The following is an 8,023-nucleotide window of genomic DNA, read 5'->3' on the forward strand; positions in this document are numbered from 1 at the left end:
ATGGGGGTCTTATATACTGTCTATCAGCCAAAATACTTATATAATATGTTCATGTTATATACGAGTAATATGACGTCCAGTTTTTTAAAAAAAAAATGATATATTGATATATGGCATTATATATTACTGCTGCAATATATGCATTCAAAGCACATTGTAAGTGAATGTTTGTTTTCAATAGGTTGGAGTGCTGCCTAAATGAATACACTTGCAGTGGTGTACAAATAGGGGGCGAGGGAGTCTCAGGCCCTGGGTATCAAGCTGCAGGGGGGTGGCAGGGGCCAACTCCAAATTTTTAAAATCTTGGTATTTTTGAATAATACCATCATGTTATATATCATTTGATGCATAATTCCATGAAGAATGAAATGAAATGAACTGCATTGAAATATCTCTATTCTATCCATTGTTATTGCCAAAATGCCAGGGGAGGAAAACACAACTGCCTTATGTAACAAAAAGTGGATTACACTATGAATCTGGTAACTAAAGGTGTACACTGTAACAAAAAGTGGATTAAACTGGGATTACCACTGCGAATATATAGCTGGTTGCAAGTATTCCAGAAAGCCAAATGTATTCTTCATAAATGTACATGTTTTGCCTTTCTTCTAGATTACAACAAAACTGCTTCTGTATGTATGATAGACTACAAGCCTATAACACATTATCTTGATGGGCATTCCTTTCCCATGTTTTGTTTTGGGTTATGATCTCTAATGTTCATTACATATGTGAAACCTATTATATATAAATTCAGCAAAAGAAAATGTTCACTGTCTGCGCTTCTTCTGTGGCCATTATTATTATTTCTTTCATATCATGACTATTACTGAAAATAATTTTGTCATGGGGAGGGTGCCAAAAATTTATGGGCCCAGGGTGCCAAATGACCTTGTATACTTATACTGAACCTCCCTGTCACCAATGGGTCTCCTCAGACCTGTGCTAGCTTTTCAACTGGCATGAGTCTAAGAGACAAAGGGTGCAATCCTAACCTCCTTTCCAGCACTGACATAAGGGCAATGCAGCTCTGAGGTAAGGGAACAAACATTCCCTTACTTTGAGGAGGCCTCCGTGACACTCAACTGTAGGATGCAGCACATGTCCCATTGGCACCATTATGCCAGTGCTGGAAAGCACTGATATAAGTGGTTAGGATTGCGTCCAAAGTGAGAGTGTCACCTGCTGCTGGAGGGGATAGCATCCAGCGCATGTCACCTGCGCTGGGTGCCACCCAACCTCGCCTCCATCATGCCTCCCACCCACCCCCTGTTCCACCCCTTTCTGCAGTTGTCCTGATCCACCCTCCCTGCCAACTTACCATCGCTGGTGTGCGCGCCTTTTCCTAACACCACACAATGCCAGAACACCATTTCCAATGACTGTAAAGCAGCTACTGCTGCCAGGAGAGTAGTTACAGCAGCAGTTGAGCCCAGTAGGTTTGGGCTGTGTGTATTAGTACTAAAACTGTTAATATTAGTAATCACCATTACTTAGCTTAAAGTAGTCAAACTTTTATTTGGCCATTTATGTAGATTAATTAGCTATACAAAATGGGATCGTAGGATTAGGATCCCACATAGGATCGTGAACTTTTAGTTGAAAAGCGGTATTTAAATACTGTTAATAATAATAATAATAATAATAATAATAATAATAATAATAATAATAATAATAATAATAATAATTAGAGAGTTCAGAAGAAAGCAAGATTAGGGAGTGAAAAGACATCCTAATGCTCCCTGCTGTATCTTTCTACCTTTACATCATTTCATGCTAATTAGTGTTTTGTCTACATTGGTTCTAAATATCTCATTCAGAAGGTGTTAATGTGATCCCAGCATTACGTGTTCTTTCTGCTCTGTTCCCATGTACTATATTTTTTTATTTAAAAGCTACAGACAGTAAGTATTATTGTTACAAATTTATCATCTGTGAGAATTAAGTCTCTGATATAGTTCTGCCTCAGTTTGAAACCACCCTGACAGCTAAGGATCTGTGGCAAAGAAAGCATATATTAGGAATATGTAAATTGGACCATTTAAAATTATTTCAGTTCCTTTCCAAGAATAGTTTCTTTTAGAGTAACTGTGCTGCTCCAAAAGGAAGAGAGAGAAAGAGAAAGGGGGAGCAAAAAAATTATTCTATATCTCTAAAGTAGATGCATCTTGATTTTACCCAGCTGAGAAGTGCCCTTGGGGGAAGAGGTGTCGAGGTCAGACATCGGTTCTTATAAGCAATTGGATATAACATTGGTTCCTATAGAGATCAGCACTGACCTGAGAGTCTTAGAGCCCAATCCTGAGCTTGGTGCTCTGGCTTTCCCCCAGAGCACACTGTTGCAAACCTGCTGTAAGGCACATCTGCGAGGCTTACCGCTGGGCCAGCGCCCATGCTAGCCCAGCGCTGCCTGGCGCTGGGCTAGCGCCGGGCGAGCACCTGTCCTCTGCTGCTTGGCGGTCACAAGGACCACCAAGCTGCAGCACGTTAAGCAGGGGCAGGGAGGGGGCTGGGAGGAAGCATTCCAGGGAGGGGGGAAGCCAGCAGAGGGCAGAGAAAGGGCGGGCAGGAGGCGTGCCACAGGAGGGAGGGAGGTGGGTCCTGTCTGATCGTGTAGGGTTCGGAGCCCTACACAAATGCATTTACCCCTGAGTAACTCCATTGTGGGGCTGCTTCCCTTACTCGGGAGGAGGGGACAAAAGCAACCGCCTCATGGTAGCCCGAGGCACACAGTATCCAACGGCAGCCGTTTTCAGTGCTGCCGAAGCTGGGCACCCCAGGCAGCTCAGGATTGGGCTGCCCATACTGTATTGTACTTTTTAAAAAATGTTGTAAGTTGCCTTGAGGGCCTCTTCAAAGGCAGAAGTGTGGGATAAGAACAAACAGGTATGGAAGCCTTTCTGTTTGGAAATTTCTGCACTTGATGATAATTTTCTGAACCACCAGAATATTCAGAATGTTCAGAATATTCTGAACAACCAGAACCACCATTCAGAGCACAATACCATAGTCTTTCGAGACTGAAGGTTGCCAACATGATAATATTCCTGAACTTACTGCTTATTCAAGGCACTTATCTGTGACAAGGTTTTTGCATTACAAGCAAATATATATTTTATATACATAAATACACACACACACACACACACACAGAGAGAGAGAGAGAGAGAGAGAGAGAGAGAGAGAGAGAGGTTTCCATTTTGTTTCAGAAGAATTTGTGTGCATGCTTCTAACACAAAAAAATTAACACTGAAACAGTTTTAAAATCCTCTATTAAACCAAAGCATTTCATTTCTCTTGTAAATGAACTGATTTTCTTTTCTGTGCCACAGTCATTATCTTCATCCAAATGAAACAAATCTGGAAGCCTCTCCTAAAATAATGACCTATTTTAGGAAAGATAGAGCTGTTGCCAGAATATGTAGCTATTTAACGGGGCAAACCTATACTTCGGACTAACAGCCCAATTCTACTTCAGGCCTTGTGCTGATGGAACTTGCATTCTGTCAGCAAAAGCGCCAAGTAGCTGTTGTAGCAGCCACTGTGAAGGCGTGTAGGCTGGGGTCATCAGCAGAATTGACTGGCAGCCCCCAGTGCAGGCAAGCAGCCTCCAGCACCCACCAAAGCAGGTAAGTCAGTGGAGGGGCATTCCAGGATGTTCCAGGGAAGGATCAGGGCAGGGATTAGGACCAGCCAGGGACATGCTGAGGGTGGGCAGGGAGCAGGTATTTTTGTCAGCAATGGTGCTGATATCCTATGCCCCCGGTCTGGGTTCAACACACCTTCTTGTGTGTGTTGCCGGGGAGACAAGAACTCAGGTGACAGCATGTATCGTCTTGGGGTCTATCTCTCTTGTCATGAAAAGACAGTACTTTGAGCCAGCTGCCCTCATCATGTGTATGCTTTGTTAACACCTGCCTTCTCAGAATTTTTATTGCATGTATTTTGCCCCAGGAGGACTCCACACACAGACACCCAAGCGGAACTTCTATTCCAGCACCAGAAGCCTCAGGGGGAGGAGGCATCTGCAGGAAGGAGGGCAATGCACTGTACACATGTAAGCAAGGGAGGGAAGGAAATCCCATGCCACAATGTATTGATGCTGCCTATCTGTGTCATGCCTCTACTCCCTTCCCCACGCACCAAATACGAATCCTGCCATACTGTCAAATGTGCCTGTGCTATAGCTGTGGCCTAACCATCCCTTCCTTTTGCAAAAGGTAATAACAGTAAGTGTCTGCTCTCCAGTGGCATACCAAGGGGGGTGGGGAGCAAAAGCCCCAGGTACTGCGCCAGTGGGCCTTATAGGGGCAGCACCACTATGCCCACCAAGCCACCACTGCTGCTGCCTCTGTCTGCCGCACTGCCTCCACCTGCCCTCCAGAGCTGTTCCAAGGGCAGGCGAAGCCCCACACAGAATTTGGGACCACTCAGAAAGCCGGTTTCCTGAAAGTACTGCTTAAGACCACATTGGAAACCTCAGAAGGCTTCCCAAGCTGTCCAAAAAGTCTTGTGAGGCTCTGTGCAACTCGGTAAGTATCCTGGCAGGGGGTGCAGTGTAATGAAGGGGGTTGGCACTGCGGACCTGTGCCCCAGGGCCAGGGCCTCTGAGAGGAATTTTATCAGGGGGTACAAAGTTTCTTTTGGGCCCCTTTGCAAAGGGGGAGGGATGAAACAGAGCAGGGGAGGGTGGTGATGGGGGAGCAGAATAGGGGCAGGGAGGGGTGAAGCAGGAAGAGAGGTGGGTAGAGCCAGCTGGAAAAGTCTTTGGAGCCCAGGTCTACCCACCTATGTGGCATCAGTAGTGTCCCCAGTACCTCAAGTCATGGTAGTGTCCCCAGCATCCCGTACAGACAACATGTCTGAGTAGATAGGAAGAAGTAAGATTCCCAAAAATTTGTGGGCCCCCTCCTTTGGCTCCTGGGCCCAACTTTTGACCCTAGGTACAAATTACCCCCTTTACCCTCCTCTCCTAGGCCCTGCCCAGGGCACCACAAGTGCCAGGTCCGTAACTGCTGCTCTCTCTTGGAATGCCAGGTATTTCAACCATTGCCACTGCTGGCCAAACACTCATCTGGCACCCTTTTGGTTTTCAGGACTTCATACTCCCACATGGGGCAGAGCAGTCATTTCTCACAAGGTTCCACAGCAACCCCTAACCCAGGAGGGAAAGGTCATGCCCTGATCCATGGTGCTCTCATCCCCAACAAGGCATTGTTGCAGGTACACCGGGTATCACCACTCTCCCCCATAAACACTGATTCAGAGACTATGTGCTGCTGCTGCTGATGTCTAAGAACAATTTGCTCCCCAGACACAGCGAACTGCTGCTAGTGTCTATTTAGCAAGATATACTAAGGACATAATAAGCACACTACATTACTTCTTCTGTTATTGGAGACAAGAAGCCTGCAGCCAAATAACTGGCTGGATAATTCCAATCAATATTTGAAATTTAGCTTTCCGCTTCTCTGCGATGCTTTTTGACCCTCACTGACCTGAGGTTTGACAGGTGACAATGCTACACAGACATTAGAAGCCACACTGGCACAATTCCCCTGGCAGGGTATAAAATCTAACAATCCTAACCCTATGACCAGTGTTTTTCCTAAGCAGCACAGCTGTGCAGCTTAAACCCAAGCTCCACTGGCATCATCACAGGTGTCCAGAGACGGCATCACAATGCTGTGCAAGAAGAGAAGGGGTCTGCATTTTGAATGCCACTTTGAATGCCCAATATGGAGATAAAGCGGGATATAAATTTGTAAGTCAGTAAGAAAATGAATGAATGAATGAATGAATGAATGAATGAATGAATGGTTGATATGATCTATTAACACTATGCCTTCTTGTATCTCTGGCCTTCAGTTCCCAGCCATTCAAACACCCCTTGCCCACTGGCTAACTTCCTTTCAGCCAATAGTTCATAGTAGCCCTTTCTGTTTTCTGTTTAGTTTTTCCCAATCCTAATTTTCTCCTTGGCTCCTCCTTCCTTGGACTACATGCCTTCACCATGCATTGTTTCCCTGGGTCCATTACCATATTCCTTTCTGCCACACTGTCTCTTGTGTAAACTCCTTAATGGTCTTTTTTCTTCCCACCAGGTATACAGCCCCATCTGAATTTCCAATAGAGTCACCTCTTTTAGCCCCTTGTTTCCTCAATTAATGTCTCTTCTGTCCTTTTCTTCATATTTCATTCTCTTTCTAGCCTTCCTTCTTGTTCTACTTTCTGAATCCATTGCCTACTTTCCCATTTCTCCTTTAACTTTCTTGCCTTTGGGTGCTCTGTGTTCTTCTATATCCTGTGGCCACTTCGTCAATTCACTCCTTGTAAGGTTTTAATCCCAGCCATATGTCCCTTGTCAGAGAAATCCCATACATATTTACTCAGAAGTAAGCCCTATTCTGTTCAATGGTGCTTACTCCCCTGAGAGCGGGAACCCATCTGCAGCCTTTGTCACCAAAACTGGACTGCAAATTGTTTAGCTGTCCAAGCAATACATTCTGAGCATCAAGCTGAGATGCTTGGCTGCCATACTTGCTATATAATGTAGATAGCTATCAGTGTTACTCTTTGTAATATTGTAATAATATCTGTAGATAGTTCAGCTAAAATTGAATACAGAAGTGAGACATTTATTCTCTGCAGACACTTTAACAAAATCTGACCAAGGCTAAGGTAACAATTTTACGTCCCTTAGTGCAAAAACAAGCATATAGGCCTGTGGGAGGCTCAAACCATCACACTGTCTCTTGTTTGCTTTTAACAAGTCCCCCAAACCTTTGTTACGAAGTAATGGCAACAATCCAATGCATTTTAATTTGAAAATAGTGTCCTGCTGCCTTCACTTGATATCACTCTCAGTCCTACTAAGCATGCATAGAATTGCAGTCAAAACTTATATATGAAACTATTTTATGCTGAATCAGGCCATCGGTCTATTTAGATTAGTACTGTCTACTTTGATCATCAGCAGTTTTCTGAGGTTTCAGAAAGGAGCCTTTCTCAACCTTACCTAGAGTTGCCAGGGACTGACGCTGAGCTCCTCTTCATGCAAAGCATGTGCTCAACCACTCAACTATGGCTGGCCTAAAGATCTGGCTTCACGCCAAACATTCATCCATGTCCTACTCTGCACCCAAGCCTCCAAAGTGTTTTTGGGTGGCATAGCCATCCAACACAGGGGAAGGGTGTTGGTACAACTCTGCTGTTAGGGTCTAGGAGGCATGATTTACTCCTTGTGCTGTGGTCTGCAAACAGGATCATAATATCCATCGTTTTAAGCAGTGGCATATCTAAGGGGGTGCAGGGGGTAACAGGACTTATAGGACTTTGCTACTGAGAATTCTTCAGGGATGGAAACTCAAGGCAGATGACTCAAACCTGTTGCAAAATCAGCGTTTTTCGCTCACTCGTGTACACTTGAGTCATGCACTTGGAAGACTCAGCAAAACACTCCAGGGCCCCTGAGTCAGTACTTGGTCCCCCATGCATGCAAACTTGTGTCTGTCTGTGTCTGGTTGCTTACTGTTTTCGGAAAGTGAAAAATCTCGTGGGGCCATCGTTCAGACTGGTCGAGCACAGGGAAGTTCCAGACAGGAGGCAGGAAAGGGTTAACATTTTCCTTTTGCATCAGGCGGGAGATAGGAGGGGGCTCTCTTGCCCATCTCTAAAGGAACCGATAGTCATTGGACGAAGGATGGGCAGTCTGGTTTTCCTTCTTTGGATGAAAGAGAGCAGGAGGAGCCCAAAGATGTTCTTGCCTTAGGATTGGCTGGAGAAGCCCAGGGGAAAAAGGAGGCGGGGAAGTGGGGAGGAGGTTCGTAGAGATCACGTTTTCCAATCCCATGGCTGCTGTGAGCTCTGTTGTTACTTGAGGGGAGGAAGCCCCGTTGAATGACCAGCTGCAGTGGGACTACTGAGTAGAGCTGCAAAGGATTGGGACGTTCTGGTAAGCCTTGCAGCTGCTACTCATGACCCTCCTCCCTCTTGCTGCTTCTGTCCCCACTCTCTCTCA

Source organism: Tiliqua scincoides, chromosome 4, assembly GCF_035046505.1.
Source record: "Tiliqua scincoides isolate rTilSci1 chromosome 4, rTilSci1.hap2, whole genome shotgun sequence".
Taxonomy (NCBI): Eukaryota; Metazoa; Chordata; class Lepidosauria; order Squamata; family Scincidae; genus Tiliqua; species Tiliqua scincoides.